This window comes from Chlorocebus sabaeus, chromosome 8 (assembly GCF_047675955.1).
Source record: "Chlorocebus sabaeus isolate Y175 chromosome 8, mChlSab1.0.hap1, whole genome shotgun sequence".
Lineage (NCBI taxonomy): Eukaryota > Metazoa > Chordata > Mammalia > Primates > Cercopithecidae > Chlorocebus > Chlorocebus sabaeus.
In genome coordinates this window covers 139,883,729-139,900,317 of record NC_132911.1, presented here as the reverse complement: position 1 = coordinate 139,900,317, position 16,589 = coordinate 139,883,729, and positions in this window count along the sequence as shown.

Here is a 16,589-nt window from a genome sequence, read left to right as displayed (position 1 = left end):
TGATTCTTCACTTTTCACTTTTTCCTCTCAAAGCATGTAGATGAGCCTAGACATGACCAAGTCAAGAAGATGTACTATCTTGAGATCTTGATATGTTGAGCTGCTTGCTAAATTAACAGAAAAGAAACACAGCAAAATAGAATTTTAAAAGCTGACTTATGCAAAAAAGTACTTCTCATGGTTTAACAATTTTAGCAGAGGCATACATGAAGAGAATTCTGCTGAGATCCCTAGAAAAAAATGTCACCTATTCCTGACCCTCAGGAGGTCTTCTTGGGTGGGCAAAGTAAACAGCACCCATGTGGCATCATTGAAAGGGCACAGGAGAGTTTCCAGAAAACGACTGCATAACACCTAAAGATCCACCTCTTCTGTTTCTCCTGCTGTTTAAATATAGCATTGACTTTCAGTGCATGACATTATATAACCATCTGAAATGAGTATAAGCTCTTGGAAGCCCTTTACATCTGGGTATGAATTTATACTCTGCACTGGGGAGCTACAGAAGCCTGTTTCCTCCTGCATGAACTGTGAAATACTCCCCTATCTGCCTCACATAGTTGTCACGTACATTTAGTGAACCAATTATCTGGTCCTTATATTCTGCTTTATTTATCCAGCACCACTCCTCCTCTATTCAAAAACATCCCTCCCCCTCATGTCAATCTACACCTGAGAAATGCTCTTTTTCCCATCCCAGCCTTAGATTTATCTGTAAGCTTCCAGATTCTTTTGGAGTCCTTCATTACGATTAAGTGACCCAAGATGGTATCCCAACTGGTTTTCTTTTTTTTAACTAGAACTGAGAAAATTAACTAAGTTTTGTTTCTGTTCCCCTCTGGCAGCAAATCTGTAAGATGGCAGTAAGATGCTACTAACAGCAAAGTTCATAGTCATTCAAAATTTGAGTCCCATTCATGGAAAACATTATTAAAGCAGTTGACCATAGTACCTTTTCCACTTGCTGATCTCACATTCTCTTTTCAACTAACTTCCATTACGTTTCTCCCTCTACCTCTCTACTAAATATGTTCTTACCAAGGACATAATTCCCTCCATTTTGCCAAATTCAATGGTTGCTTTTCTGTTCTTTTATTTAATGACATCACAGCCACATTAAATGTAATAAATACTCCCTCTGTCTGAAAACACTTTTGTTTTTGTTGTTGACTTCCAATACACCACCCTATCCTTTTCACATACCAGATTCTTGGTGACTTTTTCTCAGCATCTTCTCTGGTTCTTTCTCTATTAAAGCTCTAACTGTAAGAATGCCAGCATAGGACCAAGATTGATCTAGCCTGCTTTCCTCTCTCTCAGAATACTCTCCTTAGCTAACCTTACCAGCTCTTGGGCTTTAAATGACATTGGCATGCTTATGGTTTCCTAACCCAGGGCTTACAGCTGTGACCTCTCTCTAGAAGTCAAATTTATGTGCACAACTGCCCACAACTCATCTCTACGTGGATGTCTAATGGGCATCTCAAGGATCTGAATACCACTTTTGATTTACCTCTTTCTACTCTTTGATTTCCCTTCTCGACTCTTGTCATCTAAGTAATACCAACTTGCCCCAGCTAAAACATGGAGAAATTATCTTTGATTTGGTTTCACAAGTCCCCCTTCTTTTCTGCCTTCACTGACTGTTTCCTGAGTCCCTTCTAAATATAGTCCCATTTAAGGCCCACAGTTCATACCTTCCATTTGTTATCCTTGAGGTCAAAGCTCATCGAAAGGAGGTCCTCCTGCAGACTTGAGTTTAACTCAAATACAGACCAGTGATTTTTCTAACGCCTTGTCCTACAGAGTTGAACTTTACTTGGATAGAAGCCAACTATTTCTCTAACATCTGGTCCTATAGGTACAATCAGGGCCACACAGGACTTGCCACGTGCTGTCTTTTTGGGTAGTTTCTGATCACAAGTCAGCCTGAAGTAGTTGTGACTGATGTCTCTTAACTCACCATCTACAAGCCATGATTGCTCTGTCTCCCTCTGGGACTCTGGACTCTGTGATCCTCAAGGATGTTCTCGTTATTGGATTGTTCTTCTCTGTAAAAGAAAGAACAAAAGCTGAGCTATTTTCTAATTTTATACTGAATAGTCTTTTTCTGTTTGCCTACACTTATACTAAGCATTCTACGTGTGTAAACTTTTTAATATTCACAACAAACCTTTAAGGTAGGAATTTGTAATGCAGCTGAAAGCTACATTAAAAACTATAAGAGATATGTTCATCTTTCACTCTGTGCGTTTGGGCTTGTGGTTGCATTGCATTTTGCTGTATGCTAAGGGCCTAATTGGCACAGAGCCTGGCACACTTTAGTGCTGGTACCTAACATGTGAATTAACATTCTCAGAGTGACAGAGACGGGCAGGTGAATCTACTCTGAAGATCACTGTTATAGGCTAAATTGTGTCCCTCTTAAGATTTGTATGTTGAAGTCTAACCCCTAGTACCTGAGAATGTGACTGCATTTGGAGACAGGATTTTTAGATAGGTAATGAAATAAAATGAGGTCATAGGATAGGGTGGGCCCTAATCCAACGTGACTAGTGTCCAAATATGAAGAGGAGATTAGGACACAGATATGAAGAGAGGGAAGACCATATGAAGACACAATGGGGTATCATAGCCACTTGCAAGCCAAACACAGGGTCTTCAGAAGAAATTAACCCTGCTTACACATTAATCTCAGATTTCCATCCTCCAGAATTGTGAGGAAATAAGGTTGTGTTGTGTAAGTCACCCAGTTTGTGCTTGTTATGAAAGCCCAAGCAAACTAACAAAGTCACTATGGTGGATGCCATGGGCTCCAGAAATTCATGAGCCACCGTCATGCAGGTGAGTCACCCTCATCCAGACCCAGACATTGAAAAAGCCAGCAGAAGAGAGGACACTTAGATGGAAGACAAGAGAGAGTTTAGGGGAGAAGAAACACCTCACCCATTCTACACATATGGTCTTACCTAGACAGATGTGTAGGTAACTCGCCATCTACAAGACATGATTCCTGTCTCTCTCTGGGGACTCTGGACTCTGTGATCCTCAAGGATGTTCTCAATATTGAACTGTTCTCTGTAAGAGAAAGAACAAAAGCTGAGCCATTTCCTAATTTTATACTAAATAAACCTTTACTAGACAGGAGCACTGGTAATACACTGGAATAAGCCTAAGCAAGGACCCAAAAGACTGGGCTCTAGGCCTGACAGCTGACAGTCTGTAACAATGGGGAAGACCATCGATGTGTATAAAATCCAGTCACTCCATTGGACAATTGTAATTAACCACTTGGGCTTTACAGGAAAACTCAAGGGGATGATGACTAGCAGGTGACTTTGCTAATTCTGACATGCTCTGCAAATGTGAGGGGTCACTCTTATTATTTTTACTCCTGTTTTTGTTTTACAAAATCTAACCAGTGGCCCAGGACAAAATGCATCCAGCTGCACTGATGAATGCTGCCTGCCTCTACAATTGCCTTCTTCATTTGTTTCTATTTCAAACACTCGGTGAACAGAGTAATTGAGTTTGAATTGCTTGGGGGATCTCCCCCCTCATGGTTCCATTCAAAGAGAAGCTCATAGTTGTTAATGATTTATTATTTCCCCTTCTAAGTGTATTTGGTACGTGTGCCCAGCACAGTAGCTACATAAGGGGAGCACACATGTGCCGTCACTTCCAATACAGACATGAATAAATCCAGGGCAGCCCTTCTGCCTTGATCACTTATGGAAGCAGCTCTTTTATACTCTAAAATGGATTATTTTTTTAATCTCACAGTCCCTCTCATGGGAACTGTGTCTAAATTAACTCCTTGTCCTCAAGCACCCTGGCTTCCACCCAACTCTTAATGTTTCCACTGCTCTGAGAAGGCAAGAAGGACTCTGTAATTTTGCAATTGCAGAGATATTCCTGTTAATTTGAGCCCACCTATAAATAAAAACAGCTTATATTTTGGATCAGTCATTACATGCTAAGCTGTGTCATAAGCTTTTAACAAGTGTAGCTTTTTTTTAAGACTCAAAACTCAATGAGGTTAGTTTATTATTGTCTCATTTTATAGGTGCAGTGGTTTTAAAATATGACTGTGAATTCTTAGATACTTCTTCCATGATAAGGTGAGGTCTATGTCCTCTTCCCTTATATCTAGGCAGGCTATGACTGCTGGCCAATAGAGAACAATAGAAAAGACACTCAGTGACTCCAAAAGCTTGGTCATCCAAGGCCATGCAACATTCCCCTTCATCACTGGAAATCTCACTTTGGGATCCCAGAACCATCATCTAAGAATTTCTACCACTGTACCTGGAGAGGCCCTGCCTGCCCTTTGGTCAATAGTTGCATATGAAGCCAGTCTCCCAGTCATCACTGCCAAGGTGCCAGACATGTGAGAAATCTTTCCTGGATACCCCAGACCAGCCACCTACCAACGGAATACCATCAAGTGGCCTCTGTCAACACTGTGGAGAAAACAACAGCTCAACCAATCTCTGCCCAGATTTCTCACCCAGAAAATTATGAGTTATATCAAAATAGATGTTAATTTAAGACGTTAAGTTTTGGAGGAGTCTCTAGTCACACAACAGTAAATTACCCTGATACCAGTTGAAGAAAGTGAGGAAAAAAAATAGTGAAGAACTTATCCAAGGTCACAGTGATAAGTCATGAGTTGGAATTGGACTCGAGAGAGTCTGATTATAGAAACTAACTTCATATATAGCCTTTTAGTCATAAACCCATAACCATATGATAATGATATTATGAATACAGACTGGAGGAAAAAAATAGGATCTGGCTCAACAAAAGAAGTGATTTCTTATAGCAAATGCTGTCCAAACAGTAAAGTCAGGACAGTTTCAGCTTTTAAAGATGTGGGGTAGTCAAAATATTACAGCTTTAAATTCTTCTCCAACCCGCTATCAATTGTGTAACGCTGACCCAGTAAGTCAACTTTTCTAAACCTCCACTTACTCTTCTGTAAAATGTAAAGATAATAACTGAGAGATTCAAATGAGATCAGGTCTAGCACAGAGTATACATTCAATTTTAAATGTTGAAAAAAGTCTTAGAAGATAATTTCCTCCACCAGAGAAATCCACACACCAAGGATGTATAAAACAGTGGTTGGGACATTTGTCAATGGCTGATCACTGAAGAGGTGCCAGTGGAAACCACTCAGTAGAGGTCAGAAATTGTGACAAACATCCGGCAGTGCACAGGTGAGTGCCTGTTTCTGCTCCCCCCCAGCAAAGAATTATCTATTGTACAATTTCAATATTGCTGCTGTTGCTAACACTTTTATAAAGGGATCTTTACATTGTGTAGAAGTTGAAATAGATAATACCTAAGATCCCAGCAAGATTCAATTGCAGGACTCAAAAATGCTATCATTTCAGTTTTCTAACACACTAGGATTCTGACCTTTAGCAATTCTATGATCCCAAGATTATAGAAGACCTGTAAGGTTTTAAGTGATATGGTCCTAAGAAGCCACAATTCTAAATTTCTAAGATTCTATTTATTATTGTAAGGTTTCTTTAAATCTAAGACTACTTTTCTAAGCTTCCATGATGTTAAGATCTTGAGAGGCTTTTTATCTTAGATTGTAAGGTATCTTGAGGTTATGTTTCTAATAAGCTCTATCCCAAGAAACAGGGCTGCTTTGATTCTAAGATAACGAATGCTGCAGTTCTAAGATGCTAACGCGTCATAATGTACATTTCTAGATTTATGTATCTAGAACACGGAAATGTACTGTGTTGAGGTGAGGGGTTAAGTCTATATCCCATAGCTTAGATTTCCAAACTGTTCGATGATCTGGTTTTATAATCGAACAGCAATGTTTGAGGAATAAGATGTGCATTGAAATGTTTCTTTCAGTAAATGAAAGTTCAGTAACTATGATACAATATAGAGCTGCTGGCCCAGTTTTAACTAAGTTCATGTTCTTGGATATGAAGAGGACACTAACATTGATATCCATTACCTTGAAAAGCATATCTCATGGGATACAATCATAAGGTAACTTTATTTTTATCTCCTATTTTTCTTTTGCATTTATTCTGTGGAGATGGTTATGTTCTGCCCCTGGATTACATTTAGGGTAAGTCTTATGTTTTTTCTGGTCATGCATAAGTAAGTAGCATATAGGTAATTAAGAAAGAATTAATTTGTCTATGCCAGTGAAATAATCAAAACCTTTTTTTTTTTTTTTTTTTTTTTTTTGATAAGATGGAGTCTCACTCTGTTGCCCAGGCTGGAGCCCAGTGGTGTGATCTCGGCTCACCGCAACCTCTGCCCCTGGGTTCAAGCAATTCTCTAGCTTTAGCCACCCGAGTAGCTGGGATTACAGACATGTGCCACTCCCAGCTAACTGTTGTATTTTTAGTAGAGATGGGGTTTCACCATGTTGGCCAGACTAATCTTAAATTCCTGAGCTCAAGTGATCCTCCTGCCTCGGCCTCCAGAAGTGCTGGGATTACAGGCGAAAACTTTAAACTTAACCAATGCTGCAGCTACTTCTCTTTCCTGGGTCTGGCTCCCTGAACTCCAAGAGAGGTGCATGGTTGGCTTCTTTTTTCTTCTTCTAAATTGCTCTTTTACTATCTCATCCTATCTTCCTAAGCCTGATTCAGACCCCTCCAGGCTAGAGAAAAGAGGTAGAGAATATATTACTTGAGTAGAACTGTTGAGGGAGAACACAGGTTCTCCTTGAGGCTGGCAAGTGTCTAACTCTGCCTCTCAGCAAACATCTGTGAATTTCTGCGATAATGCTAGCCCATCTGTATGGCTGGAGCTCTCCCCTTTGCAGTGAGACAGTGCATTTCTATTTCAGTTGATCATGTAGGGTTCCCCTTTTAGCTTCCTCTTTTTGGTATGCCTCTGGCATTTTTCAATCAAGTTCACTCACCCTTCTCAAGCAAGAGCTAAGACAGCTCTTTTATGTGAGGCCTACATTGGTCCACAAAAGACCACAATGCACCCTTTGTTTTTAGAAATGCTGAGTTCAACTGAGTCCCAATTCAGCTGCTTTCTTCTCCCTTCAAGCAGTGGGCTAGCTGGTAATATCTCAGGTGTGAGTTAGACACAAGTTCACAAAGGCTCCTCTTTGAGTGGTCCCTTCAAACCCTTTCTCACCTGAGATGAAGAAGGATGCTCTCCGCCCTGTTACCCTGTGCTTGGTGTGCAAAGCGGGTGATAGCGTAATAAAGGACTCACCATAAGTGAGTCCTTTAATCCCCAAATCTTCTTCTAATCTCTCACATTTTTATTCGTCTGCTGCAACATCTTTCATAGTCTAGAGCAGGGGTCAGTGAACTATCATACTCTAGTCAAGTCCTACCCACTCCCTATGTTTATAAGTAGTTTTATTGCAACAAAGCCACATTCATTCATTTGTACATTGCCTATGAATACTTCTACTCTGCAGCAGCAGAAATGAACAGGTGCAACACAGATGATATTGTCCATGAAGCCTATTTACTCTCTGGTCTTCTACAGAAAATGTTTGATGAACTCTGTTCTGGAGACAAGAGCACAAATCTGGTTTCTGTCACCTTCTTTTGCAGATACAGCAGGTGCTTCTTGCTTCTCTTTTTGAAGGTGTTATATTGAGACCTATATGAAACTGTGACTAAAATGGATTCACTTTAACCTTCTTTCATCCTGTTGAACATTGGTCAAGTATCTACTGATAAGCCAGGTATTGCACTGTAATATTTACCCAAGTTACCTTGGTCTAATCCTTATAAGGATACCGTGAGGAAAGCAACATGTTCTCATTTTACAGAAGAGGATATTTACCCTCAGAGAAGTGTAGCAACTTGCCTCGGGATATATGGTCAGTAACCCACTAAAGTAAGAATAAAACTAGTTCTGACTATAAAGGAAATGCTTTTACACATGTCTCGATTGTGTCCCACTGCATTTTCCAGAGACTGGAAACCATGTTGCAAAGTTATTCTCTCATTACCGGTTCTTATTTTCCATCTCAGAGATGTAGGGTGCTATTATCATCACCATTCCTAGAACACGTGATCTGGGAGCAGTGGAGACACTCCTTTGTTTGAATAGCATGAGAACTGTATATCTAATAACTCCCTTTCAAATTAGGATTGAGATGGATGCTGTCAAAGTCACCATCTGCAAATGTAAATTCCAGCTAAATTTCAGAACTCTTTGTTATGAATTTCCACCTAGGGAGAGTGTTCTTTTCTGACTTCTGCTTGTGACAAGTGACATCGAAAGAAGACAAAATAAACCCCTAGGACCTTTCAATTCACTTTTATTGCAAGAAAGAATGAAAGAGTTAGAAAAAGATTGTTGACACAATGTACACCACTCCCAACCCTACTTCTTCCCATTATCCCTTTTTTTTTTTTTTTTTAGGCAGAGTCTTGCACTGTCACCCCGGGTGCAGTGCAGTGGCACGATGATCTCGGCTCACTGCAAGCTCTGCCTCCTAGGTGCATGCCATTCTCCTGCCTCAGCCTCCCAAGTAGCTGGGATTACAGGTGCCCACCACCACACTCAGTTAATTTCTTGTATTTTTAGTAGAGACAGGGTTTCACCATGTTGGCCAGGCTGGCCTTGAACTCCTGACTTCGTGATTCACCCGCCTCGGCATCCCAAAGTGCTGGGATTACAGGTGTGAGCCACCTCGCCCTGCCTCACTGTCCCATTTTTTAGACGAGAACAGTGAGATCTAAAGGAAACAAAAGAAAAATAGTGAACCAACATGCACAGTAATTAACTACTGAGTTAAGACAAACCAGATTTCAGACTCCAGACATAGTTTTCTCTCTAGTATGACTAAAACAAAAGATAACCAAGTCTTTTGCCTTTTTTCATCTAACAAATAATATTCTGTGTTTGCTTATTAGATACCCATGGTTTTTTGATGCTGTAAGAGAAAAAGGTTAAAAACAAGTTAAGATTTCAGAAGTTAATAGAATAGGTCAAGTTTATTCAGTAAGAAGATCATCAAGCAACCTTCATGAAGACCAAATTAATCTAGAGTATATGGGAAGCAGGGAGTATACAAGACAGCAGCAAAACAGAGTCCAAAGAGGGCTTGGGAACAACAGAGAAAAGACAGAGAACTTAGGTGGGGTTGCAAGTAGGAAGATTTAAGTGTGGGGCATAAGCACATTGTACACAGGATTTTGAAAGATCAATTGTATTTAAAATTATACAAAATCTTCCATTTTTATTATATACATAAACTAGTAAATTTCTAATTACTTTTTATTTCTCTTGCAGATGTCAGACTACTGTTTCTTTTAAATATAACATATGCTGAGACTTAACAGATGGATTTTTTTTGTTCAAGATAATTTAATATCCATCAGTCCTTTGTCCTTCATTCATCCAATTCATTTGTTTGACTCATGCCACGTATATTTCCTGAGCACCCGAAATTGTCTCGTACAGAACTCTCACTCATTCCCTCAGGCATCGTTTTCATTCAGAAGCCTCCTAGACCTGTACTGGGCAAGCAACATGTTGCAAGGTACACGTCTTGTTTGTGTTTTTGTCATGCTTGTCATAACATGTAGTGCCTGTGGTAACCTTCAGGAAACATGTTTATATGAAACAATAACCAGAGACCCAGGTGACTGACTCAAAGGTTTCATCGTTAAGTCAGTCATGATAGATTTGGTAAAGACAGGCAAGTAAAAATATATCACAAGACATTATGGTGAGAAATCAAAAAAGATAAGGAGAGAACACGCAGAAAGTACATAAAGAGGCCTTGCTGAAAGGCCAATCACATGCTTTCACGTTCTGTAGATGAGAACAGAAAGGTCACTCCAGCTACCAGGGAGAGACACTTGTTCTTGAAGAAAGAACAAAATTAAAATCCTGAACCTCTCATCCTACCTGTTGTCAAGTACACTGCACTGATTACTTACATTTCTTGACTGTAAGAGGCTTTGACAAGCAACAAGTGTGAAACATGCTGGGAGCTGATTATTCTATTGAATAGGCTCTAGATAAGTTGGATAAATGAAAGGCATGCTGCTTGCCTCTGAAATCCAGGCTGAGGAAATAAAGTGGAATTGGCAAATACAACACTTCCAATGAACTCCAGTCACCACCTTCAGAGACAGCGGAGTCAAAGCAATGCATCAAGTTCAAAGGCGAATCCAAGGCGCTCAGTGCATATTAATTTGCAGAGTCACTCCTGAATCCACATTACATATAAATATGTCGAATCTCAATTTCCACTCAACACATATTTATTAAAAGCTGGCTCTTCATTTATTTATGCATTCAGCACTTGCTGTACAAATGTTTTCTGTGCCCAGATTATGCTTGAGACTATAGAAACAGGGTCGAGCTTAGCCAACATTGCCCCACCCTGAGGAAGCTCATCGTCTAGTGAATGACCCCATAGCAAGTAATCACTCAAATAATCAGTTTAGATTTTGATAAAAAATACTAATAAGAAAAGGTACAAAGTGTGAAAAGAATGTACAGTTAGGGGCCTGGAGGTCAGTGGATTTCTCTCTGAGGAAGAGATATTTAGGAAAGGACATGAAGGTGAGCTGGAGAAAACCAGGTAACAAGATGGGCTGTCTATTTACGAGAAACCTCCATCATCTGCCACAGTGCTGGTGACTGTGTGTGTGTAGAGAGAGAGAGAGAGAGAGAGAGAGAGAGAGAGAGAGAGAGACTAAGAAGCCCTGTGATAAGCCATTGTGATGGCTAATATTGAATGTCAACTTGATTGGATTGAAGTATACAAAGTATTGTTCTTGGGTGTGTCTGTGAGGGTGTTGCCAAAGGAGATTAACATTTGAGTCAGTGGACTGGGAGAGGCAGACCCACCTTCAATCTGGGTTGGCACAGTCTAATCAGCTGCCAGAGTGGCTAGGATAAAGGCAGGCAAAATAATTTGGAAGGACTAAACTGGACAATTCTTCTGGCCTTCATCTTTCTCTCTTGCAGGATGCTTCCTGCCCTCAAACATCAGACTCCAAATTTATCAGCTTTTGGAATATTGGGCTTATACCAGTGATTTGCCAGGGGCTCTTTGGCTTTCAACCACAAACTGAAGGCTGTACTGTCGGTTTCCCTATTTAGAGGTTTTGAGACTCGGGCTGGCTTCCTTGTTCCTCAGCTTGCAGACACCCTGTTGTGGGACCTGGTGATTGTGTGAGTCAATTATCTGTAATAAACTCCCTTTCATATATACATCTATCCCATTATTCCTGTCCCTCTAGAGAATACTGACCAATACATCCATATCAGTCGTACAAATATATCCATATCCATCATAATGACCAATACATCCATATCAGTCACAATGTTTTTAGAGGCAACTGTTGAAAATTATGAAAAAATTCATGAAAGGGTGAACAATACAAAAGTTTCTCTCTCTCTCTCTCTCTTTCTCTCTCTGTCTCTCTCATGCTGTTTTAAGCTCCAGCTTTTTCCTGATTCTGAGTCTGGTATTCCTTGCAGTCACAAAGAGGGCTACCAAAAGCAAAGAATATGCTTCTATGTTCATATTCGAGATGACAGAACAGAGGCCTCTCCCCCAGACATAGACTGTTGGACCTATCATTCAGTTCTCCTGATCTAATTAAGTCATTCCGATTATAGGGGAATATAATGCATTGATTGGTTTACAACGATAAGAGTCTACCCTTGGAAGGAGAGCATGAAGTCAACGTCCACTAGAAATGATGGAGGTGAAACAAAAGCAGAGCTCTGGAAAGACAGAAGCAGCAGGATGTGTGATACAGGTGCTGAGGTACCTGCCATGAGTGTCCCTACATCAATGAGCCCAGAGAAGTCCACAGGAGACTCATGGTCAGCCCGTGGCTGGATTAGGACATTAGAGCATCAGCTTTGGTCTTGAAAAGATCTGGATTCTATTGCTTTTCTTCCACCTGCTGGCTGTAACAACTAGATTAACAACTCAGCATCTCACTCACAGCTTGATCATCTTTAAAACAGGGAAAATAATTACAATTGTATGGTAAGTTTTTTGATAATCATGGTATGTTTTTGATAAGAGAATGATATAGATAACAGATAATGCATTTGATACATAACACACAATCAATGTACATTCTTCCTTCCTTGTGCCTTTCATCCATCCTGCCCCAGAAAAGGGGGGAGAATTAATTCTCACACAAAGTCATAGCGAAGCTATGAAGGCTCAATGGCAAAAATGGGTTAAAAAACTGGGAGAGGAGGTCGTGCAGAGTGTAACGCTTTCACCCAACACTGGTGATACAGCAGCACAACTTAACATTGAGGAGCAGAGACACCCAGGGTGTCTGGTGTGGATGCAGCGGATGTATGTGGTTGATGTGAGACATGTAGGGCAGAGCCGAAATGTGTCTGGTCTGTTTAAGAACGGTCATCTTCCTGGACTCAGAATCAGACTTCCTTTTGAAGACTAAGGCCTCTTACCATATCAAGTTCACTGTGTCCTTTTCTTCAGCAGGAATTCTCTTTCAGGAGGTTCCTCAAGGCTCATGCACAGAGGCTGCAGGTAGGCCAGCCCTGCCAGTTCACCCAAGCGCCCAGGCATGCATCAACGCTACCTAGACTCACCCAAGAGCCCACTGTAGGAGCAGTATGTGCTAAAGCAAAGGTAACAAAGACTAACTCAACAATGGCATGCAATGTGGTTTCTTTGGTGTCACTGCAAATTATGGAAACAGATTCTTATTTTGCTCTTGTTTCAACAATTCTGAAAAATAAACAATAAGGTCACACACTAAGAAGAGAGCCGAAAACACGAGGAGAAAACAAAATTCTAAAATTAACATTCTCTAGAAATCCAGAGGGGTTTGGAATCTTTTCTATGTGAAGGGGGTTAAGGAATGAAAGTAGAAATGTAATATGGCCCTCAGGGTTTGCTTGTGGAACAGGCTGGAGATTATAAATGTATTTTGTGAAGCGGGGAATGGGAGAAGTGCAACATAGCATATTTGGGGAAAAGTAGGTAGCTCAAAATTGCTGGAACATATGTTTTGCATAGGGGCCTTCAGGAGATGAGGCTGCAGACTCATAGACAGGCACTAGGAAATAGACAGGCTCTTCTCCCATCCCAAGATGTTTGCCCTTCATGCTGAAGGTGAAACAGAATCTCTACTTTAGAGACATATTATTTATATTTTTGAAAGATCGCTCTAGCTGCTAGGAAAAATAAATTCAGTGACTACAGACAGAGAGTTAATTTATGTAAAGATCCAAATGAGAGGCAACATCATCCTGAAAATAGGAAGCAATAAGGAATGGCAGGAAATGAAGCTGGAGAAATGGGATGAGCAGATAACAAGGGACTCCTCTGCCATCTTAAGTGACTTCTGTTGGATAAGTCAGAAAAGCTTGAGGTTGGGAAAAACAGGCTGTGATCATGGTGAGCGTCAATGAATCCATTGTTTGTGCAGACATGGTTGTGGCTCCGGGTGTTGAAAACGGAGCCCAGACTCCATGTGGGTATCTGCCCAAGACCCCATTACCTGAAGCTCAGATGACAAGAAAGAAAAGGGGTGTATTGAGAGTTAAAGTTTTCTGAAAGGGATGGTGGATTTCTGTTTTGAAAGTCTGATCTGACTGTGAGGAAATCAGTAATAAAAATTCCGCATTATTCACATTTCTGGCATTTATGTTGCTGAGTATGATTATTTGCATTTCAATTCTGATACATGAAATTTCGTGGTGTTATGGACTGAACTGTGTTCTCCCAAAATTCATATGTCAATGTTCTAACCCCCAGTACCTCAGACTGTTTAGAGATAGGTAAGGCCTTCAAAAAATAATTAAGTTAAAATGAGGCCATTAGGGTGGGCCATCATTCAATATGACTGTATCTTCATAAGAAGAGACAGTTAGGACACAGATATGCACAGAGATACCATGTGAGGACACTGGCAGAAGAAAGCCGAGGAGAGAAGCTTCAGAAATCAACCCTCTACTGGCACCTCGATCTCTTCCCTCCAGCCTCCAGAGTGGTGAGAAAATAAACTTACATTGCTTAATCTATTCAATCTGTAGTAGTTGTTATGAAAGCCCTATTAGTATTAAAAATTAGTGATTAGCAATTAATATCAGAAAAGTAATGCACTTTATATAACCTACTGGGAAGGCTTAGTTGGACAATTCAAACTACTAAATGGAAAGAATGGTAAATTTTTGGATAGTGTTTTTTTGAGGTTATTTGAATTAAGATATTTTTGTGACTTATTATCTAAAAAACATTCTTTGGCTATTATTACAAAGTCAAAAAATAACAGATGCTGGTGAAGTTTTGGAGAAAAAGGAATTATTTTACACCGTCAGTGGGAGTGTAAATTGGTTCAAACAATGTGGAAGAAAGTGTAGCGATTCCTCAGAGACCTAGAGACAGAAATACCATTTGACCCAGAAACCCTATTACTGGGTATATATCCAAATAAATATAAATCGTTCTGTTATGAAGACACATACACACATATGTTCTCTCTAGCACTGTTCACAATAGCAAAGACATGGAATCAACCTAAATGTCCATCAATGATAGACTGGATAAGAAATATGTGGTACATATATACAATGGAATACTATGCATTCATTAAAAGGAACAAGATCATGTCCTTTGCAGGAACATGGATGGAGTTGGAGGCCATTATCCTTAGCAAACTAACACAGGAGCAGAAAATCAAACACTGCAGGTTCTCACTTATAAGTGGGAACTGAATGATGAGAACACATGGACACATAGAAGGGAAAAACACAGTCTGGGGCCTATTGTAGGATGGAGGATGGAAGAAGGGAGATGATCAGGAAAAAATAACTAATGGATACTAGTCTTAATACCTGGGTAGTGAAATAGTCTGTACAACAAACACCCATTACACACACTTACCTATGTAACAAACATGCACATCCTGCGCAGGTACCCTTGAACTTAAAAAATTTAAAAGAAAAAAATCCCACTATCATGTCCCTTATATGAAACTTAGTTTGAAGAAATAAAAATAATAAAAACCCTTATTTAAGAATTATTAGAATTTGAATGATACATTTCAATAGCCATAAGAGAATGTGTAGAACATAAGAAGGTTTGGAGAAAGCTACCAAAGGTGGTGAGCAGATCATTAAGATTCCTATCATCTCCTTCTACCAGGACTAGAGCCAACCCTGACCAATCACCCAGAAACATTACTATTAATTTAAGCAGATTAACATGAAAAACAAAAATCAATAAAATGGCTTCTAGAGAGTGTTCATTCTTACTATACCTCCCCCAATGCATCAAACACCAACCTTTTTGATTCAGATAGGGTTCAAGATTTGAGGGCATTTTTGTATGACCTAGCCCCTGTGTAATTACCCTTGGCATTGTATTTCTTTTCCCCCTCTGTGATCCATCTGCACCAGTCTCATTTCAAATCTTTTTTCACTTGTTTGTTTTATTTTGAGACGGAGTCTTGTTCTGTCACCCAGACTGGAGTGCAGTGGCGTGATTTCGGCTCACTGAAAGCTCCACTCCCCGGGTTCACACCATTCTCCTGCCTCAGCCTCCCGAGTAGCTGGGACTACAGGTGCCTGCCACCACGCCCGGCTTTTTTTTTTTTCTTTCTTTTTAGTAGAGATGGGGTTTCACTGTGTTAGCCAGGATGGTCTCGATCTCCTGACCTTGTGATCCTCCCGTCTCGGCCTCCCAAAGTGCTGGGATTACAGATGTGAGCCACAGTGCCCGACCATTTCAACTCTTACTCTACACTCTGACACTTTGAACTTTGCTTTCTCTACTTTGTTTCCTCTACAACTATGTTTATTGGGAATTCATTTCTTCCTTTCGATCTAATTGAAACATCACTGTATTAGAAGACTTAAAGCCTCAACCCAGTGATGTGACATACTTGAAGAATTCCAAGAGGACTGTATTATCTGGGACTGGTGACAGGTCACACCCAGGAGCAGTTTCCTATGCCAATCCCCATTTTATGGTTCTAGCTCCTTTTTACCACAGAAAAAGGGGTTGTCATTTCTTCACATCATGGCTATAAGATCAGAGCTATCAGGTTGGGTTTGGGGAGTAGGTGTTTGGGAATCATAGATAGGGAAATAGCCTAGCAAGGACTTGGTGAATCTTGGTGAAACATTTAGTTTTAGTAAAACTGATCTTTCCATGAGCTCAGCCTTGCTTATTAGTTCATATCTAAGGTTTTGCATTGAGGTTTGAGTTCAGAGCCTTAGTAAATACTAAAGGGTAATTTCTTTTATTTTCCTTCTTGTACACGTAGGCCTCGCAAGGGAAGTGTGATGGGGCAGGGGAAGGTTTAACTACTCCTAAGACACTTGGTCAAAATATCATCATCATACTATTTCAATTCTGTGACTTTGACCCTCCCAATCTTGTCATAATTCCTAAGCAATAGAAAACCATTAATGGCATTTAAGTGAATTATTTATCACAAGATCTGCTTTAACTTTTATCTAATTGTTCCTTCTGCTCTCCCTACTACTCATCTATTTGCAAAAAGGTTGCTCATCCAACTAATACTGACACAATAACTGATTTAGTTAAACCAGTACTTACTCACTGGTGCCTCATTTACAGAAGGCCGCTACTA